The following is a 22,960-nucleotide window of genomic DNA, read 5'->3' as shown; positions in this document are numbered from 1 at the left end:
AAAAAAAGTCAGGGGAAACCAAGCCAAGGATGCCAGGTCTAACAGCAATGACATTATGGAGATATTGTCTCATTACAAATATGTCACAGCTTTTAGGGCCAGATGTACAAAAGGATTTAGAATTTCTTAACAGACCGAATCGCAATTTCAGTCCACTAAGAAATGCTAAATTGCCTGTCCACATGTACAAAGGCAATTGGGGAATCACAAAATGTGATTTCTACCCAGTATAGATCACATTTTGTGATTCCCTGAATATAAATTAGCAAATAGGGATTTCTTATTCACAGATATGCATTTAGGAAATGCTATTACAATCGACTCTAAGTCGATCGCAACCAAGTGCAGCTTGAAAAAAGCACACCAAAATGTTTTTTTCAAGTGCCATGAAGTGCACATGTGCTCCTAGGGCATTTGTGTGTTTTACATGTGCACCACCATTTTTGAGGGTGCATCAAGGGGGGCCTTAGGCCCATAGGCACCATTGGTTTTGCATTTCCAGATGTGCGATTTTCTCTTAGGAAATCACAAATTTGGAAATGCAAAGCCATTCGTACCAATGGCTTAGCATTTCCTAAATAGCGATTTCCTAATAGCAATTCCTACAGAGTAGGAATCACTATTAGGAAATCTCTATTTGTGTACATTCCATTTTGCATTTCCTAAAGAGCAATTTCTTAGGATTCACTATTTGAGAAATGCAAAAGCGGAATTTCATACATCTAGTCCTTAGTCTTTAGAGAAGCTCAGCTGACCCTTATCACTTGCAGAATCCTTTCTATTATTGTTCTTGTTACTCCCATCCCATCTGTTCCTCTGGGGCTTTCTGTTACCTTGTGCTGAGTGGGATCTGCTGCCATTATGTTCAATCTGTTGTACTCCGTCTTGTTCTGTCTGATTTGAGGGGAGGCCTATTTCTCCATTCAGTACGTTTTCCCCTTGCCTGCTCTCTCTGATCTCGCTGCCTTGGAGTCTATTGCGCACAATGTCCTTCACCCATATCTGCTTTTTGTTCTGACGTGCAGTCTTACATCTTTGTTTCAGCCAATGCTTTCTTTTTATCTTTGTATTTCTTCAATCACCTGCTCCCCACCTTGGTAAATGTATTCAAGTGTTTTGTGCTTCTTTTGTCTCAAGGACCATTTTCCTGTGTGGTGTGTTTGCTCATTCTGGGTCATACTAACCACCTTCTTAGCCCAATTCCAAAGGATTACCCAAGAACTACTGGTGTGTTATTTGCGACAGCAACTTTCTACATCCAAGACAGAGAACATTGGCACTTAGTGTAAGGCATGAGTACGAGCTGCCATTGCAGCCACCACGAAGGAGTGCTACGCTTCGATTCACAAGGATCGGTGCAAGCTCATTTTCACCAATGCAAGTGGCCAACAGGGGGAAGTTGTACAGGCCAATTTGTGATGGAGGTGTTTGAGTCAATTCTTCGCCAGCACAATAACCAGCACAAGACCCAACTTCAACTGCAGGTGTTAGGTGACTGCACATCATACATGGCTCTGGTATGACATGCTGTCCCCTCACACCTGGCTCTGGCTCGAGGGCTGCATAATCGCGAGGCATCCTGATTGCAGCACGGGGACATTGTGTGCTGTCTTCCTACGCATCCAAGTCTGATTTCAGACATTCAGAGACATGGGTGCATAGACTGTTATGTCATATGCACCGACGGACATCTTGAGTTCCCAGCGCAGTGATGGGCACACTATGCAAACAAAAGTTCCTTGTTGAGTGAGGACCAAAGTTTAATTAGCGCCACTGGGCACAACAAAGCATAATTGTTTGGCGAGTGCATCCCTGCAGATTTGCTTGCTTTCCAATGCTGAAATGCACAGCTGGTCACAGTTAGGAAGGACTTTATGGAACGTATTTAACGCCATTGATGGGCACATGAGAACATATCGATAAATCTCTCTTCTAGCACTTGAGATACTTATCACCACTGTTGTGCACAACTGATCATGTGGGTAGAACTCTCTGCACCTCTCATCCTTCCTGCAGACTGGAAATTAGAAAGATGTGAAGAGTTCCTTACACTACTGATATGCACAGCCTTTGGGAGCATTGATTGTGTCAACATAGCTGTTCAGGGAAAGGTGCACCTCAGCCCAGGGGGAACTATATAATGTAAAAGACATCAAGCACATTCTGCAACCTTTCGCTGGTATCATATTATGTTCTGGTCAATTGCCATGGCAGCAGCTAGTATGTCACAACCCCCACAATTTATTTCAGAGAAGTGGGACCTGCTGTTAACTTGAAAAAAGTGGAAGAAACATTTTCATTCTTATTTATTAGCAAGGGGGGGGGATCCTGCTGTGCATAAACAGGTTTCGTTATTGGGGGTAGAAAGACATGTATGAAAGTCTTGATGAGATACCTGTGGGGCGAGATGAGGTGGACCATCAAAATTATTTGAGATGTCAGATATGATGTTAAATTAGCACTTTGGGTCTCAAATCATTATAGCATTTGAACAACCTATTATTTACCAGGATTTAGCCTAAGATGAAGAAAATTGGGAGTTATATAGCCTCCTTAATGAAATTAGCATGTATGTGTGAGTTTGACACATTATCAGATTCCTTGATTAGGGATCAATTGGTAAGGTGCACCAATAATCTAAGGGTGCAAGAGAATCTCTTAACTAAGAACACAGATTTAAAGGAGGTGATAGGATGGAGAATTTTACAATGTGAGTTCGAGAAATGAGAGATGGGAAGAAAGGGGATGTGCCAGTGTTTGGCAGTGCTGGAAAGTCTGGAAAAGTGGAGGAAGTTTGTGAAGTAAAACAGAGGGGTGGTGATCCTGAACGGGGGCTGTCTTCCAAAGGCAAGAAGGACAACAAAGATAATAAGATAAAATGTTTCAGGTGTGACAGTGAATGCCATTTGACTAACAGTCCTGGGTGTTTCGCAAGACTAGCGACATTCAGGAAATGTGTCAAGAAAGACCTCTATTCTAGGGTATGTAAAGGGCAAAAGATGCAAGGGGTGGCAGCAATTGAGGGTGACCAATGTTTAGTCTTGAGCGTAAAAAAAATTGCACAGTGGATGCTGACCCAATTGTGGTGACAGAGTGTGAACTTACAAAAGGAAGGAAGAAGATCAATGTCATAGTTGACTCAGGTTCTCCCTATACAATGGTGGGAGAAAAGAATTGGGACACACTATTTTGCAAGGATGAGATTACCTTATAACCACCTGACATAAACCCTGTAGGGCATTGAGGGAAGAGAATTGACATGTTGGGCTGTACGATGATGAGAAGTCAGTTTTGTGACAGGGAAACTGTGAGGAAGGTATTTATTGCCAAATGATGGGAACATTTGTTGGGATGAAGGAATCAGGGAGACATGGGAATATTGTTAGTTCCCAGCTTGCAGGAAAATCTACTATTGCTGAAAATATAAACAAGTATGATGATATCACTGATGAGTTTCCCCAAGTGTTCAGTGATACCCTTGGGTTGTTTAAGGGTTTTGAGCATAATATTGCATTAAAGAATATTGCCATACCTTCGGTGCATAGGGTAAGGAAGGTTCCAAATTTAATGTAGGGTTCACTGCAGGAGTAGCTCAAGACATGTCTGGATGCTCATGTGATTGAGGAGATAGAGATGTCAGAGTGGCTTGCTGAAGTCATTTTGGCATGTAAGTATTGGGGAAAGAAAAGTCATATATGCATAGATTTAAGAGACCTAAATAAACATATATGGGGCGGCTGACAACCCCTCCCTAATATTTTTGAGTTTTTTGCCAGGTTGGGGGAGGCTAAAGTTTTTTCTGCAATTAACTTATCTTCAGCCTACCAGAAAATTTCAAGACACCTGATGCCATTTGTCACTCCATTAGGTGCCTTTGGTTCCTTCGTATGCCTTTTCTTTTGGTTTCAATAGCGGCCTGCTTCCAACGGGTCATGCTAAAGTTACTAAAGGGCATCCAGAAGGTACTGGGTTTTCAGGACAACACACTGATATCAGTGAAGGGCAAGATGGAACAAGATCCCATCTTGTAGTTGGTTTTGGATAAGAAGCAGGAATGTGGCCTCACTTTGAGCAAGGAATAGTGCCCGTTCAGGGTACCATTGATCAAATATCCTGGGCACACAATCTCCGGGGAAGGTGTAAATCCCTAATTTCGATTAGAAAATGGTATTATGTAAGCACCTTCTCCTATCAATAGAGTCCAGGTCAGGTCTTTCTTTGGTCTTCCAGAATTCAGTGCCAAATGTACTCCCAATTTTGTGATGATTTCTTTACAACGAGGAACTTGCTGAAGAAGAATTGTAGATTTGAATGGACTGAAGAGTGTTTGAGTGGTTTCAAAGTTGCTATCGCTGTGTTGTCCTCATTGAGGTAGTTTGATGCACATCACATGATGTTACTATCCACAGATGCAAATTTGAGCTGGTTTGGGGCAGTGTTGTTTTAGGTGGTGAATGGTGAGGAAAGGGTCATTGCATCTACCTTATATTCAATCAGGGATGCCAAGGAAGGGTACTTGGTGATTGAGCATGAGGCATTGGCGGTGGCATGGATAAACCATCATGTAAGTTTTCCTGTGGGGCATATCCTTTTATGCAGGGATGGGACAAACTTAAATCCCAGGATAAAAAGATGGGGTGAAGGGTTAACAGAATTAAATTGCTATGTAGAATATGTGGCCGTACCTCGAACAAAGTGGCAGATTGCTTGTCAAGTTTACCCATGGTGGAGGAAATGTCTGCAAAATTGCCCAAGGAAGGAGGGAAAGAGGAGGAGGAACCTTGTGGTCTGGCATGGGTGAAGGAGTGTGCCATTGATAAGGGACAACATTTCGAGTGAGGAAGATGGTGTTCTCAAGGCTGTTTCATAGTGTGTAGACAAAGGTTGGCCTGAATATATTTACTGGAGACCTTGAAGCTATTCTGGAATGTTTGCAATGAGCTATAATTGATGTATGGGAAAGTTTACCAGGGGTTCTAAAATTGTTCTGCCTCTATGTTTACAAGAGAAGATAATTAATCTGTTCCATGAGGGGCATTTGGGCATAAATGTGACAACACCCAACCTTCATCACTGGTATTGTTGGCCAGGAGTTGATCATCTGGTTGAGGGAATGATGAAGGATTGTGTGATGTGTGAAAGAATTGACAAGAGTAAAATCACTAGATCTGCTCCACTGGCCCCAGTGGAGATTCCCAAGAACCATGGACTAAACTGGGGTTGGACATTGTGGGTCCATTGCATAGCTTATCACATCAGGAGTAGTCTGTTTTGTTGGTTGGCGGATTATACATCCAAATGGGTGGTTACCAAGTGTGTGAGTTCAGCAAACACAAAAATAGTAATTGAGTTCCTGAAAGAGGCATTTGCTAGGGAAGGGGTGCCTCAGTTCCTGGTTACGAATTATGGTATCCTGTAGTGTTCTAATAAGATCTGTGAATTTCTCAAACAATTGTATATTACACATTTAAAGATATAAGGCTAGCCCTCTATTCCTCACAGGCAAAAAATCATTCATGAAATCGAAATGGTCTTAATCAGCGATCCTGGGGGGAAAATGGTGGGCCATATAACCACACCGAACTCTGTCACGTTAGAGTCTCCTTTTTCCCTGCTCAAGGGTAGAAAGCAAGGAAGGAAGAAGAAGTTAGGGGAAAACCTCAGGAGAGAGACATAATCAGAAGTAGCAGAGACTACCAAAGAAGGTACAAGGCCAGATTTGAGAAGAATTGTACCAAAGCTGTGGTCTGGAATATTTTGGAGAAAAAACCTAGATTTGTCAAAAAGGTATTTCAAACGTCATGGGTTCATTCATCATTCAGAAATTAAAAAGAAATGTGGTCATTCTAGACTCTGGTGACATCTGGAATATATATATATAGACTAGTAAAACCAAAAAGAAAAAAATAACAATGTATTGTATTGAATTTAGATGGGATATATACAGATATTTACTTACCTGCTATAGAACATTCTTGGTTTGGTTAATATAGGAACACCTAAATTAGAGTATGAACATAATATTGCATATATTGTGAATGTGGTAATATTTTACTTTTCCTAATCTGACAATATATTTTATGTTGTATTATACTTTTGGTAGATTAATGTGGGTTTTGTTTGTCTATATTTTCAGGTTAGTATGGGTTTTGTTTGTTGTTTATATTTCTCTGGGGGAAACATGTGTTGTGTTTGCTCATTTGTTATGGTTTTCATAGGTGCAGAACCACTGTAGGTCATAGCCTGTGGAACTTTGTGACAAGAACTTAATGAGGGTTCTGAGGGTGGCAGATGAAGAGAAGAAGAGAGCATTCCGGAGAATGGTGGTTCTTGTTTTCGCTATCTTGCAATAAAACTCCATTTAGGTGAGACTGGAGTCTGTCTGCTTTGATGAGGAGTACATCTTAACAGATAATTAAAGGTTTATTAAGGTTTCACAGCTGTGTCTCAGCATGGCATGGCTGATATCATGTCATGCAGGCCATGTCCTAAAAGTGAATTCTCAACAAGAAAATTCTAATCGTTTTGCACAGAGTCTGGATTAAATCAACCCGGCTAGCTGAAGCATTATGTGAACTCTGCGGACAATGTCCTTATATCTTGGGATGCCTATTTTTTCACCATTTTAATTTACTGGTCCATTTTCATCACAACCTCAGGTCCTGTTTTGGCCATTGTGGTTTCCAAGGCTACAGTAGTCCTATAAACACATGTTCCATATTGCCTGTACCCCAACCCAGGCCTTATCAGCACCACTTTCATTACATTGTTAAACATCCACTCTGTATGTTATTTCAGAATCATGTTGTCAAGTCTGGGTGTTTAAGGTTTCATAGGGCCTTTGGAGAATGAGTCATATAGGCATTTTATCATGTTTCCAGCCTTACATGAGGGTCAAAGTTATTGCAACAGTTCCTTGTTTTATACTAGATAGGAACATCAGCGTTTTAAGCTATGCACCTCAAGATACCATCAGTCCAAAATATTGCAGAGTGAGAAATTATTGAGAGAACAGTAATGACATGCATAGGATTGCAGACCACAAGAAGCTTGTGTTGTCGCAGGCATGGTAAAATGCAACAGATACTCTCACCATCAGTCATATGTTTAGTGGTTTTTCATCATAGGAAGATAAGGAGCAGAGATGGGGAAACTTTTTGGAATGTGAGACGTGAAAGGCAGGAGAGGTGCCAGCAGTTTGCATACATGTGGGAGGGAGAAATAGCGACTGAGATTTTGGCGGGAAACGAACGTGTACATAGGCTGTCAGTGTGATAATAAATACAGGTATAAATGTAAGCATGTGCCTAAATTAAGGAAATTGCCAATCATAATGTGAAACAGAGAACAAAAAATTCAGTTTTACAGCCTTTTGTAAATCTTCAAGTGAAATTAATATTCACATTTGGAAAAATCACAAATCTGATATACTGATTAACTGATAACAACCTCCCATGGAGGATACAATTAACAACTGTAAATGTCAATGCTTTTATAACAAGCGTTTGCAATGCAATAAGTCTTGCATTTACGCGAGTTTGAGCTATCGGCATTATAAATGACAATGCCTTTTATTTATGTGTTTTGATAATTAACACATAAATAAAGGCATTGTCATTTACAATGCTAATAGCTTAAACTCTTGTAAATGCGAGACCCCGGCCGCCATTATTTTGGGCTGCTTGTAAAGTCAAAGCACGCATGGCGCGCTAATGTTGCAGGAAAACACGTGTGCCTGCAGTAGGTGACATGCATTAATGAAAATAGTGCTTACAGACTAAAGAAGACACACCCTGTAACAACCGAAGTAAAAGGGCCAGTCCTAATGGGAGGTTACATATGAAGACAAGGCGGTACTAAGGAGGGACTGACAAGACTATAAATGGATCAGAAGTCAGCATTTACGAGTAACAATGACAAGAGGTAATGACAAATATGGGCGGAGAGTGGGCGGGGCTTCAAGTACATACTCCAACACAGCATGGTTCACAGAGCGGCACAAGCGCCTCCCAGGCTCGACCTAAAAACTGCGACAAGAGGGCAGCAGTGGCTTATGCAAAATAATGAGAGGGGTGCAATTAATAATAACCTATTAATCCCCAATTTTTGTTTTGTGCTAACAAGTATCTCAACCATGACTCTAAATACATGCTCTGGAAACAGCTGCAATGTTTGCATAACCATCAGCCATTTTCTTGTGGCCTCCAATGGCACACAGTGCCAACATCTAAATCTGATCCGCGTGCCCAGGCTATGCTATCACTCTAAGAAATGGACATCAGTTAAAAATAGGAGAGAAAGCTCTTTGGGATTTTAAAGTGCCTGGGGAATTCTATTTTCGAGGCTAAAACCAAAAATAACATTGAATTGAAATAATGGAAATTGTAACACGCCTTTTAAAATGACTGTGCTCATAAAAAAAACACTTGTTTGCTTTCCACAAATTTTCCTGGGCTGGCCCTTTAAAATGAATGGGTAACCAGGCAGAGGAATGCGGCCTGCACGTATATTTGTCATCTTCCTGCCATGTAGACATTCCGTGTGCAAAGCAAGTTTCTCTCCCCTGATTCACACATATATTTTGGAAGGACGTAGATAATGGGACAACAGTGGAACACAGCAAAGTGTGCAAATGAAGCTAAAAAACACACACCACTCTAAAGTGGGGCTATAAACTGGCAAATCACCTTGCTGTAAACAAGGTCTTGAATCAGACATTGGTTGTACTTCTTCACCTATGCATCACAACTGCACTCGTGTGCCACTTATTTTGTTTTCTGTCTCTCCTGGGATGTCTCGGCTTCTCCCTTTGTCATACCATTCATCCTCCACCCCTTGCTATCTGTTCAGTGGATCAACAGCGCCATAGCAGCTCCCTGGATCCCCATGGGTTTGACAGTTGCCTTGGTTTGGCACGTATCTTATGCCTGTTAAGGCAGCGGGCTATAACATAAATAGTAACTTCGGGAAGAAACCATCTTCCAAACAACCCACAACTGCACAATGCCAGGTGCCTACCTACAAATGTGGTGTGCGCAACTCTGATTCAAAAACAAAAGAGGGACAGCGCACTGAGGCCAGGGGTGCTTAGCGCCCAACTGGTGTGTTGTAGTGTTGTGCTCTACCCCCAAAGTCACACTCAGACGGTGGGTGCAGGTGAACAAGATATATTTAATAAGGTACAAGGAGAGCACCGGAAAACGCGTCCCGAATCGACGTGCAATATGACAGAAAGGAAAAAAAAGTCTTTCATTCTACCTGCTGGTTGGCTCATTCCCATCACCCATCTCAAAGTCTCGGTACTTGGCCGGTCTTACCACAGCCCTACCAGCATGCGTACGTCTCACTGGAGTACTGGAAGAGTTCTCAGTCTCTTCTCGGGGATTCCTCACTCTGGTACGTTCAGCGCAAAAGGGGATTCTTCCTTGAGGCGTTCTGTTTGTGCCTTCCTGTAATTCCAGAGTGTCTGAATCCTGCGCCATCTCCTTTTCTTCTTCGCCCTCTCTCTCTTCGAATCTTTCCGCTCCTTCTCCCTCTGGATTGATCTCTGTGCGTTGGGTAAGGTGGTCTTCTGCTTGCCCTTCTTCTTTTTTATCCCATTGCATTATCTTGTTACATTTGGACTTCCGGTCCAAAGACCAAACTTTCCCATGACTCAGTAGGGCGGCTCTGCCATAAACCTCTTTCACTTGCAAAGGTGCACTGAACTTACTGTCACCTTTCCTTCTCAACTGGGCTAGTTTGACTCGAACCCATTTTCCTTCCTCTAACTCCGTCTCCTTTACGTTGCGTCTTCTGTTAAAGTTTTCTGTATATAACCTTTGCCCTTTTTCTAAGTTGTGGTGAACCACTGCAGGGGACCACTTGCTCGTGATAGTGCGCTCCTTCCATGCGACGTTGTCCCTAGTGAAGGGATCCCGACCTCTTAGGATCTGGTAGGGACTGCATCCTTTTCCGGTCAGTGTGATCCTGTAGGCCCACAAGGTGCACTTCAACCCTTTTTCCCAGTCCTTTCCTGCTCCTATCGCGGACTGTATCGAGCCCATGACAACTCAATTAAACCTCTCGGCTAAGCCGTTTCCCGACGGATGATATATTGACGTGTGTTTGATATTTATTCCATTCCTTTCCATGTAGGTGTTCCATTTTTCCAATGTAAACTGGGGCCATTGTCACTTAGTATGGAGCGTGGAATACCTTCTCTAAGGAAGATGGCTGTGAGAAACTTTAATACTTTGTCCGTGTCCATGTCTTTCTTGTATATCTATCTCAGGCCACTTGGAATACCTGTCCATGAGCACTACTACATATTTCGGGATTCCTTGTGTGTCCAACACCGGACCTAGAATGTCTTTCGACACATCCTCCCAGGGGTTAGAGGGGTTGTCAATTTTCCCCAAGGGTGGGCGCAACAAGCTTTGCGACTTATCTGCTTTTTGACATTGCTCGCACTTACGCACTTGTCTTTCTATCTGGCTATCCATCGCTGGCCACCAGTACATTTGTTTTGCTTTAAGCTTCGTCTTCACAATGCCCAAATGTCCTTCATGTAGAATGGCGAGTAAGTGTTGTACTAAGGATAAAGGGGGAACCACCTTTTCTCCTCTTAGCAGGAAGATCCCTTTTTCACCTATGGATAATTCCTCTCTTACTTCAAAGAATTTCCTGTATTCAGCCTTCAAGTTCCTCTTTTCTGGCCACCCTTGTACTATAAATTCCTTGACCATCCTGATGTTGGAGTCATTCTCGTATGCTTCCTCCCATTCCTGCACACTTATTACTTTTTCATGATCCTCCATGAACGCCACTCTGATATCTTCATCTTCTGACTCGTGATGGCCGAGGCTCAGATGAGATAATCTGCTACTTTGTTCCTTGTTCCAGGGATATGTTCCACGTCGTACCTGTAGTCCAACAATTTCAATGTCATCTTAGCAATGCGTGGAGTCGCATTCGCATGTCTCGATGACGTGAGTACTTTCACCAGCGGCTTGTGGTCGGTCCTGAGTCTGAATCTCGTGCCCCATATGAACTGGCGGAACTTCTCCATGGCCCATACTGTTGCCAGCATCTCCTTTTCTATTACACTGAACTTTTGTTCCGTGGGTGACAGAGACCTGGATGCAAAGCTGACGGTGGTCATTTCTCCTTGCTCCGTCTCTTCCATCAGGACTGCTCCTAGGCCTCTTTCACTTGCATCAGTCGTTAGTATTGACTTTGCTTGCTGGTCAAATCCATTTAGGAGGACTGCCATGCTGATATCCCCTTTAATCCTCTGAAATTCTTCTTGCGTCTCTTTTGTCCATTCAAAGGTTGTCTTGTCTCGGAGGAGCTGGTGCAAGTGGTGTGTCTTGGTGGCGAAGTGCTGGACAAATTTACTGTAAAACTCGGCCATGTCTAGGAAGGACCTCTTCTTTGTTATTTGGCAGAGGAGCGTCGCAGATCGCTTTGACGTTAGCTTGTTTCGGTGTGATGCCCTGATCAATGATCTCGTGTCCCAAGTACGTGATCGACGCCATACCAAACCGGCACTTGTCCCATTCTGCAGTAAACTCATTTCGTTCTAGGACATGCAGGACATTGGACAGCTTTGCATCGTGGTCCGCCTTGTTCTTGCCCATTACCAAGATGTCGTCTTGGAAGTACTGATCTCCATCCACTTCCTTGAACAGCTTGTGCATCAATTTCTGGAATACAGCCGCCGCCAATGCTGGTCTGAACGGCATTCTGCGAAATTGGTAACATCAAAACGGGGTTATGAACAACGTCAGTTTTCGGGCAGGTGTCGTGTAGAGCTATTTGATGATAGGCTGAGGTGAGGTCGATGATGGAAAACCATTTCACCCCCTGCGTTTTCTCCAACATTTCATCTTTCCTAGGTAGTGGGAATTTTTCTACCACTATGTTTTTGTTCAATTCCCTCAAGTCCACACAGAGGCGGATCTTGCCGTTTGGTTTCATCGCCACAACTAATGGTGCCAACCACACCGTACTGTTTATCGGCTCTATGATGCCATTGTCTTCTAGTCTCTGTAACTCCAACTGTACCTTTTCTCTGACTGCCAACTAATTGTTTCTCACTGTGTGGCACACAGGTTTCACATCTGCTTTGAGGTCAATCTTATGCGTGAATTTGGTTAATTTGCCTACCGTCCCTCCAAACACTGTTTGAAAGTCTTCCTTCAGTTGCCTGACATCTGGCATTAGCTCAGGGCAGGTCATTAGTACTTGTGTGGTGCCTCCCGGGTTCAACTGTATGCCTAAATCTCCTTGGTCGACCCATCCAAGAACTGAGGAACCTTTCTCTGCCACGTATAACTTGCACACTGTGCTCCGCTCTTTAAATTCAAATGTCAGACTCCGATATCCTACCATGGGGATAGGTTCTCCTGTAAACGTGACTGGTCGAATGTCTGGAGGTTCTAGTTGATGTCCTATGCGGCATTTGAATTGTTCATCCCACATCTTCCTTTGTATTATGGTGTACGGGGATCCGGAATCCGCCACCATCTTTATTTGCACTCCTCTTATCACTAGGTCACACTGGGGTTTCTTGGAGCGGTTGCAGTTAATTCCTAGCATGTGTTCTTCTATGCACAACACACTGTCTTCTTCTTCTTCTCGATCTCCTTCTACCTCTGACTCTTCTGCTACGTACTTGACTGCCGGTCGTTTCTGCTTGCGGCAACACACTTTCTCATAGTGTCCCATTCTACCACAGAACATGCATTTAGCGCGGAACGCTGGGCAGCGCTTGTCATTGGCCGCGTGAGACATACTGCCGCACCTGTAACATGTGTTTTTCCCGTCATTGGCCGGTTTCTTCGTTGGTGCTGGTCTGGACGTCCCTTTGGCCTGTGTCCTCGTGTCCCCCGTGACTACCTTGCCTCTTTCCGGTGGTTCTGCTTCCGTGACTTTGTTAACCATGGGTCTGGCGGCGGTTTCTCCGCGCACCTTTTTGATAGCTCCGCTTTCTTCACCATGGCTATGACTTCTTTCAGGGTCGCGTCTCCATTTACCCACAGCTTGTCTTGGATTGCTGATTTCGTGGTGTGCATGACTATTTGGTCTTTAATAAATTCGTCATGTAAGGCCCCGAACTTGCATGTGACAGCTAATTTCTTCAATGCTGCGACATACTCGTCTATGGACTCCCCCACTGCTTGTTTCCTCTGTTGGAAGTTGTACCTGTCAATGGACGTGCACACTGCCGGTCTATAGTGGTTGTTCAGATCGTTGATTGCATGTTGAAATATGTCGTCATCAGCTGGTTGTCGTGGTGTCGGGACTAGATTCTAGAACACTCTGATGCCTTGTGGACCTAGGTTATGAAGCAATACTCTCTTCCATCTTTTGCTGGGGAATGCTTCTCCGTTCTCGTTCTCTAGGGCTTTTAAATAGTTCATAAAGTATTCTCTCCAGTCCTCCCACTTCATTGAGGGGTCCCCTGGTTTGGGTAGGAAGGGGATCGGGGTTGTGAGTGAGGATGTCTGGGCACACATTACTACTCTTCTGTCCGGTAACTCTTCCTCCCCTCTGGGACTGCCTGGCGCACTCCTTCTGTGCTGACGCGTGGGCTCTGTTGTGATGTCGATGCGCCCCCTCCGCAGTGTCCTGCTTGCTCCGCCAGGGCCCCGGGCAGTCGTGCTGTCCCCTTGGAACGTGGCTCCCGGTGCCTTTACCCCCTGTGATTGCACTATTGCCTTGCCCTTCCTCCTTTCTGTGGGGCTATCAATATGTGGAAGTTTGTCCCTTCACCATCCCGGGCTTGCACTCTGGAACACTGTGTGGTGCCTTAAGCCTTCCTCATGGCCCCAGTGAGGCAGAATCTTCTGCCAGTAATGGCCCCGGGCTTAAATGCGGTGCCTGGGGCTGTGTCTGTGCTCTGTGCAGCTAGTTGGTGCTTGCGGGCACTTGTTTTTTTCTCTATCGCGCTCTCCTGCTAATCAGTACCTGCTCAGGGCTTGCCTTTGCTGTCTGGTCCCGGCAGCTAGTGGGTTTTCCTCCCAGCTTGTTTGTCTGCGTGGTCTTCAACTTGTTCATTTTTTTTGTTTTTGTCCCGGCCTCGTCGCCAGTTGTAGTGTTGTGCTCTACCTCCAAAGACACTCTCAGACGGTGGGTGCAGGTGAACAAGATGTATTTAATAAGGTACAAGGAGAGCGCCGGAAAACGCGTCCCGAATCGCGGCTGCTCTCTAACTGATTATTCAAAATGGCCGCCGCGCTCTAGACGGCACGACACAGCATGACAACTAGAGCGTGATACTACAAACACATAGCGTAAATAGAGGTGGACTCCGTCTGCTGCCCTCACCGCAAGCCGTGGGAAGTCGCAAGCTGGGCAGGGGAGACATTTGGCAGAAAGAATAGAAATAAACATACAGGTGTGTGGTACGCACTCTGCCGTTCCCCACCTTCGGAATGCAGCACAGCAGCGCTGGCCCCTCCTTCTGGTCTGGGATCCACAGCCTAGTCGTGGAATTCACATCCCACCGAAGCCCAGCCCCCCGGCTCCTCCTGCTGGCTGCTCCATGTAAACAGCCCTCAGCTCTATTTATGATCACGTGACAGGACGGGACTCGTGCTCGTGAAAATACCAGTGCGCAAAACAGTAAAAAACAATAGGCAGGGATTGACATTTTAAAGAAACGCACAATGTCGCAGATGCAGCATGGAGAACTGTTGCAGTAAAACAGACAAACGAGAGAAAAAAAATGTATATATATATATATATATATATATATATATGTGGAAATATTCCCGCTCCACAAATGCCGAGGCGCTAGCTTCGCGGTATTTTGCTACCAGCTAGAGACCAACATTTTTAAATAAAAGGGATGTGCAGTGGTGCACACAGTGCAGCACTATTATTCCTGCCTGTATATGAGGATTGAATGTGTGCGGGTATTGCACTCGATTTCCCTTATTTTATATGTTTGTGCGATACGTGTGCAGTGTCGGATTAGTGCCTGCCCACTGTGATAACTAGTTGTATTTGGCCTGGCCCTTGAAGGTGACCAGGACTCCAACACGCACTACAAGAATTCAATTAAACCTGCTGAACATTTCAATGCAATTTTATCAATGTATCAAATTAGATCATCACAATTTCACAATTCTAATATACATGTTAAAGGTTGTCTACAATACAAGTAATTATATTTGCATAACGTCAATATGTACTCAAAACATAGTATTTTCAAACAAATTCTGTAGAAACCCAATGCATTTCGGGGCATTGGCCCCTTCTTCAGGGGTCTGTTTACAAGAAGAGAAAGAAAAAGAAAGAAAGGAAACTTTAGTTACTTATGATGTCTTTAGAGGATTAAATGTTTTCTAGTTATCATAGCTAGTAATGTATACCGTCTATCTTACCTCAAGTGTGAGGTGACTCAATCAATCTTAAGCTGCGCAATCTGTAGCGTCGCTACAGTTGATCTACAATAGGAGAATTTTATTAATAAAGAAAATTATATTGACTGTTTCTATACACTAGTATTAGATTATCCGAATTTTATTTACTGTACCTGAGCCTAGTTTGTTTGAAGGCTATCTGAAAAAAATGGTAAAAAGAAGAGTGTTTTAATCTCGTTTTGGGTTTTATTCACGACTTCAAGCCTAGTCAGTGTCGATGGGCAATTGCTCTATAGTATCTAGCGCTCACCTGTATTCGTCTTGTTCTCACGTTAGACCTTAAGGGATAAAAAGGTGAAAAAGTCCCATTGAACATCGTGATTTTAATTCCAAAGTCTATACCGCGTTATCAAAGATTTTGTGAAATTGTCTTTACCTGCGAGCCTTCTTTTGGTAATCCATTGGTCTCGCTGTTTAAATTTGCATGCTTTTTTAACTGTGGGTAAAAGACGCGGAAAAAACACATTCAGTAGACTGTTCTTAGTTAAAGGTTCAGCAACGTCAGGTTTACTTGAGGCTCCAAGAGCTCAAAGAAAAGTTCGGGCTTACCGTTTTCACAATCGAAATCACTCGTAGTAACGTCTCGGATCAAGGGTAGCGACCGGAGCTAGTCTCCTATGTTTATAGTCCCTTTTCGATTGCCTACTCGCTATGGCTAACAACGTGGTAATAGAAAGAGGACTTTTGTTTATTGTTATTCGCACAGCGGCCATGCTTGCATTTTAACCTATTTGATATTTGATATAACGGAAAGTGCTCTCAATATTTAAGTTTTTAGGAACCTATGCTGAGAGGTGTGAAAAAAAGAAGAAGAAAAGAAAGCAAATTATGTACAAGAAATTGAACACTAGACGATGTGAACATATATTCATTTCTAAACATTCCTGCTTATATACAATCTCTCTCTACAGAATTTGTTTGAAAATACTATGTTTTGAGTACATATTGACGTTATGCAAATATAATTATTTGTATTGTAAACAACCTTTAACATGTATATTAGGTTTAATTTAATTCTTGTAGTGCGTGTTTGGAGTCCTGGTCACCTTCAAGGGCCAGGCCAAATACAACTGTATATGAGGATTGGCATTTGAGGAAGATGGATTCTGGTGTGAAGGCTGCAACGCCCTTGCAAACACACCCACTCCAGATGAGACACATCCCCCGTATTCTGTGGCCACCACCGCTGCAACCCTCGCGCTTGAGTCCGAATGACAAACAGGCGCCTTCCAAACCCAGGCGCGTTCCGATACCCACCAGCGTTGTCCCAGCCACCTTGAGGGTCACCTTTGAATGATTTTGTGATCCCCTGATTGCTCGGGCCTGCCCTCACTCCCCTGCTTGTGATGAGTCTCCTGGACCTTACTGGTCCTGACATTGCACTTTCTTCAACTTCCTAATTGTTTGCAGTTGCTAAGGCTTGTTGGTGCCCCTGCCGGACATTGACCCCTCAACTCTCGACATCCGACATGGCACAGTTTGTATATGGCTCCTGGCCTTCCACAGCATCGCCTGGTCCACATAGCTGCAGTTTCAAGGTCACTATCAGCACTTCTTCAACACCTGACATCGAGGCATTCGTCTTGCGTGCCTCCCAGTCACTCCTGAGTGGCATAGACTCTGTCCCCCAACCGTGCAGGTTCTTCATATCCTGAATCCACCTTTTGGTTCTATCGGACACTTTCACCTTCCCCACAGCAACATCTTCCTGAAGTCCTCCATTGGGTTTGATTGTGGTTTCCGACGCCATTTCACACCTATGCTCCCGGCTTCTCTTGGTTTCTTCAGGGTCCACTGGGAAGGGTCCTCTTTCTTTAAAATTGCAGCTGTGACTTACACATTGATTTATACGGAGAACGCAGTTGTGTTCCTACACTGCACGCAATCGCAGTGGGGCTCCTAGATACTCACCTTGGATGGTTTCTTTGGTCCCCGGTACTTCTACGTCCTCTGAGTACTGTCTTCACTTGAGTCGTGGTTCACATACCACTATTTTAGTATATGGGTTGGTCTCCCCCTGGGAACCCCTGTATATTCTGCGCTACCTACCTGTTTCTATTGAAAGGTATTATGTGCATTGTGTATATCTCCAGCTAGGAGATATCTGTATATGTTAGTGAGTGTCTTATAATAATTACATATTTTTATAAATACGCTAAATCGATACCTATAAGATTATGCTCTGGTAAAAGAAGCTACTTTACACTCCTTCTGGACAACGCCTGAAAGCTGCTGTCCACAGCTACAACTTAGAGAGCTTTCTAAGGTTGTCTAAGACCACTAAAACCCCATAAAGGTTGTCTGGATCAGTGCAAGGTGTCCATTACATAAGTGTACCTCATACACTGAGCCAGCCTCTCACAGGTACCATCTGTGGTGCACATATACACTCTCTTCCTTTCTAAGAACCAGTTACATTCTTATGGAGGTATTTTTAAGGGTGTACTTCCTGCAATTTAGGACCGACAAAAACATATATATGCTTAAGGTCCATATACAAATCTTACAATATGCACATTTTGCTAAGTCATGCTAATGCTATAGTATCCTCTCTGCTTTGCGATTAATGGTAGATCTTTTGTATAGGAGGTCTAAAAATAATTTTGTCACTAAGCTGTCATTCAACAATGTAATTGGCAATTGTTCTTATGACTGTTTCGGGGATTTATTTTGGACGTATATGTCTCGAACAATGCATTCTATCAGTAGCACTGCAATATTCTTGAATTTGTGGTCTTTGTATTTTCTTAACCTGTATTGGAATTTGCTAAGTCATTAAACCATCATTTATCAAACTGAAACAATTTAGAGCAAGCAGCAATTTTTTTACATACTATATCATTGAATACATATGGTAGTTTCAATTCAATTGGAACCCGTTTTCTGAGTCTTTTCGGAGCAGATTCATTCAAGCAAAAGCTCTATTGTTGAAAAGCTCTGAGTACTATTTGCAAAGGTACTGGTACACCCAATTCAAATCAAAAGCCTTGCTGGAGAGATTATTCCTGACAAAGATGGGGGTCTATAAAAACCCACCAGCTACTCTGTTAAGAAAATGTTATTATAGATTTCCAAAAGAATACATTAACTTCATTGCATGGCAACTTGAGGTATTTTTGCATGATTTAAACTCAGTACCTCCTCAAATTATTTCTTTCCAGTTGCATTATGCAGTGCTTTAAAACCTATAGTATTGACTTTACTTCACCTTCAACTTGTTTTAGTTGTGGGAAATAAAACACATTTTCGGACAAAACCATTCCGAGGTAGATGTAATTTTTCGGTCTTTGAATGGGATTTGAACTAGTGACAATCTGAATTTTACCTTTTTAGGATGCATACCGAATGTCAAGATTTTGCTTTTAACAATAGTCAGTATGAATTAATGGTGTTTGGAATAGCTGTGCAGTTGATTCAAACCCCTTTGTAGCCTGGTAGGCATGTAATCGAAGATCATTACATCATCCACATATGTAAGAAGATTTAGTTCAATCTCTGTGGCAAATTCCAAAGTTTGTTTAATATCAAGGGAAGAAAACAGGACAAAAGTAGCAGTGTTAATATGCAAGCATGCTTAGGACCATTCTCTATAAACAAAAATTGATAATCTCCATTCTGAGCCGATTAGAACTTGTCATCATGATTCTGAAGGCAAAGAAATTATTATTCGGAGGAGCACTTTGGGGATTTTAAAGTCAGCAAGTTTACACAATAAGGTGGGTCTTTACCAATTAAAAAACCTCTGTAGTAGTCAATAAAAGTCACATGAAAAGGCTGACCTGTTTGCTTTACAATTTACAAATGTATCCAGTATGCTCCTTAATGTTGACAAATTATCCAGGCTTGATGAATGTGAGCAGAAGCCTGTCTGTTCTCAGAAATTTCTTTGGAATGTCTTTTTTACCTTTGTTATGTATATGTAGCAAAATGCCTCCCATCCAGGTGCTTAAGCTTAGAGCAGTTAGTTAGCATCTTTAAAGAATGGTGCCAAAAAACACTCCAGTTTTTATTAATATTCTGTTTGATATTAGTAACGAGGATCTCACCTTGGACTTGTGAATTTTAATTTCCACCACACTTGGGGGCCGATTATGATGGCGGACGGACCTGAGTCCGTCCGCCACCATAGAGTAGGAGGGACCGTCCGCAGGGGCTGCGGCGGTCCCTCCGTGCAGATTAGGATGTGACCGCCAGGGTGCCGGTCACATCCTCAATCTTTAACATTGCGGCGGGTGCAGCAAAAAATGCATGCACGGCATTTGCGTGCACAAAGCAGCAGGCACCGCGTGGTGCCTGCCGCTTTGTCCATGCAAATGCAGTGGGGTACCATAGGTACCCCCCATGTGTACCCCCCACCCCCCTTCACCAACGGGCCTCCGAAGTCAATGTCCGTATGCTTTTCCATGGCGTAAAAGCCGCCGTGGAAAAGCATATGATTTCCGCCATCCCAATATGGCTGGTGGTGTCTGATAGACACCGCCAGCCATGTTAGAGCTTTTACGCCGCGGTCGGAAGGCAACCGCGGCGGAAAAGCTGCGGACGGATTTTGAGACCCACCGCCATCCTAATTTGGCGGTGGGTCTTTTGTGCCTCCGCGGCGGTTTTCCCGCATCCTCCGGGCCGGGGGTGGCTTCCGCCGGCCCGGAGGATGCGGGAAAACCACGATCCTAATCGAGCCCTTGATTAGGGTGACATTTTTGTCTGGTCCTAGAGTATTTCCACCTTTCTTGTGAAGTATAAGAGTTTTAACAGGGTCTTCTATCTCATCAGAGTTACTAAAGGCATATAATCCATATGTATATTCAGACCAGACTGTCTCTGATATAGCAACATTTGCGTGTCAAGTCTTGTTTCCGAATTTTTCCCTTTTATCGACATTGTTATTCCACAAATGTTTTTAGGTCTGGGTGCAAGTTTTCGCGAAATTGCGTACATTTTGCTGTGTGCTTATTACGTGAAATTTCCTGAATTATGCCATTTAGAGTAATTGTGTGCCATTCACAGTTAAAATTTACTACACACACATAGAAACAACAGAACGTGAGCTGCTATTGCTCGCGTTTCTTTCATTTAAGGGCAACCTTGAGCCATAAATTGACACAAGGATGCATTTTGCTGTGTCTAAAATGACAGATTTGAATTTTAAGTAATTGCACATAATTCTGCTTAGATTTCACTTACGTAAAAACCAAATTATACAAATTTGTTTTTAGTTGTTACACCAGTGTGTTTAAACACTGTCAGGTGTTCTAGAAAGTTTTCATAAGTGATAATGGTATTTTCTTATATAAGGTACTCTAATGTCCTCTAATGTATTGTCTAATTAAACAAGCAAGTGATATACAGACCTTTCAAAAAGGACAGGAAATTATTGAACCTACCATGAGTTCACCATTATAAAATGGCACAATTGCTCAGGATGCAGTAATAACTAATATCTTCTTATCTATGTCCTGTACAAGTAAATGGTGGGAAAATTGCTGCTTGCGGTAGCATTAAGGTTCACAGATTTTAAGTGCAGCAAATCATTCAGCACATGTATATGTTGTTTCTCAGCTTTCTTCTTTGTAAGCTGTACTTCTAGGTGTTCTATACCTGCTATTACTGCAGATCACCCCTGCCTTTGTTTACATTATGCTGCATCTAAAAAAATACCATGCCCTAAGCCCCGAAACCTAGAGATAACCCAGAGCCTTTTACTCTTATCCCAAACAATGTTCATTGCGGTCCCATCAAACTTTATATTCCTTGTCATGACACACAAAACAATTTGCTGTTTGCCCAATGGAATGTGAAACTCTCTTAACCAGCAACCTAGCCTGCTGACACCTAACTGCTTATTGTCTGGGTCTAGCACTCATTAATTATTCCCTCTTAAGCATATTCCACGGAGTCTAATCGCATCTCTACTTCACATTATCCCCTGCCCTACTGCTCAAAGCTACTGAATCATTGAAAGCTTAATATTAGACTGGTCAGCCCTAGGGTGGTCTTCCCCCCAAAGGTTTTGCCTTACTCCTCCGTATTTTTCTGATCTCATTTATGTTGGCCTTAGGACTCTATGCACTTTACCTCTGATAAACAGTGCTAAAGTGTGAGTACTCACTCCTTAAAACATGGTAGCATTGGCTTGTCCCCAATTGGCATATTTAATTTACTGATAATTCCCTAGTAAAGTGGTACCACATGTACCCAGGGCCTATAAATTACATGCTACTAGTGGATCTGAAGCAGGTGTTATGTCACCCACTTAGGTAGCCTTGTAAAAGTGATTCATACCTGCCATTGCAGCCTCTGTATGCACTTTTAATTTAAACCGCCATCTTGAACTGCCAAAATAAAACATTTGCCTGGCTCAAACCTGACTTTTTAATAAATATAAGTCACCCATACAGTATGCCCTAAACAGCCCACAGGGCAAGGTGCAATTGATTTAAAAAGTAGAACATGTAATTTTAGGTTTTCCATGTCCTGGTAGTGAAAAACATTTGAATTCCGTTTTCATTACTGCAAGGCCTACTTCTCCCTTATAATAGCATTGTAGTTACCTTATTGCATTTAATGATCTGTAACTTCAAAATGGTAACAGTTAAACAGCTCATGTTTGGTGTCATCGAGTTGTAATGAAAAATCTTCTTTTATGGTATTTGGCATTTGGTCTTTGTGTATTCCTCCTAGTTGGCTACGCACATCAAATTGCTTGGTGTGCCTGGAATGGCCATAACTGGCGTCCTGCCTTCACTCAAAGGATTGCTTGTCCCCTGTAGTTAGGCTGGAGCCAGGGTGGGGAGGCAAGAAACCCGAGCACTTTAAAGGGAATCCTCTAGAAGTTTCACTCAGTTCAAAGAGGGTCAGATATAAATATTAGACCTCAGACACCAACTCTTCAGTACACCTATACACTTATGGATACTACAGAAGAAGGGGTATTACTGTGCTGCTTTGTTGCTAAAAGGGCTGCCATTTTGCTGCCATACTGCTTTGCTGCTCTGCTGCCCTGTTTGCTGAGAAGGAAGATTGGACCTGCACCCGTCATCCCAGGCTTATGTGAAACTATGCATCAGCCACCTGACCTTCTGTTCTGAGCTAGAGGGACATAACAAGCTCCAGAGGCCTCTCTGGAATTTGCCCAGCTGACCTGTTGCCTGGACCTGCAATAGGGTCTGCCTGAGCCCTGCTGGCCTCTGCTGCAGTGAGTTTCTGATCCCCACGTAGTGCCCCTCAGATTCTATACCTTTTGTCAGCTGAGCTCCCATGAAGTTTATGAGCGCTCCGTGAAAATGAACTGTGTTAAGATCTCACTGCCCATGCTGCCTGCCAATGCGAAGCTCTGGTGAGCCAGACTCTTCATGCCACAACGTCTGCCATTGGCGCCCAGCAGCACTAGAACTGCACTTATCACCACAGCATCCATAGCTTGCAGGGACTGCCAACGTGAAGGCCCACACATGACTGTCTGCAACGCTAACAGGAATGTCTGCTACAGCAATGGCCATCCGTGATGCCCTGCCTGCTCTTTGTGCTACATCTGAGACAATTCCGTGATG

Source organism: Lissotriton helveticus, chromosome 11, assembly GCF_964261635.1.
Source record: "Lissotriton helveticus chromosome 11, aLisHel1.1, whole genome shotgun sequence".
Lineage (NCBI taxonomy): Eukaryota > Metazoa > Chordata > Amphibia > Caudata > Salamandridae > Lissotriton > Lissotriton helveticus.
The sequence above is the reverse complement of the archived record's forward strand: the minus strand, read 5'-3'. Positions refer to the sequence as shown.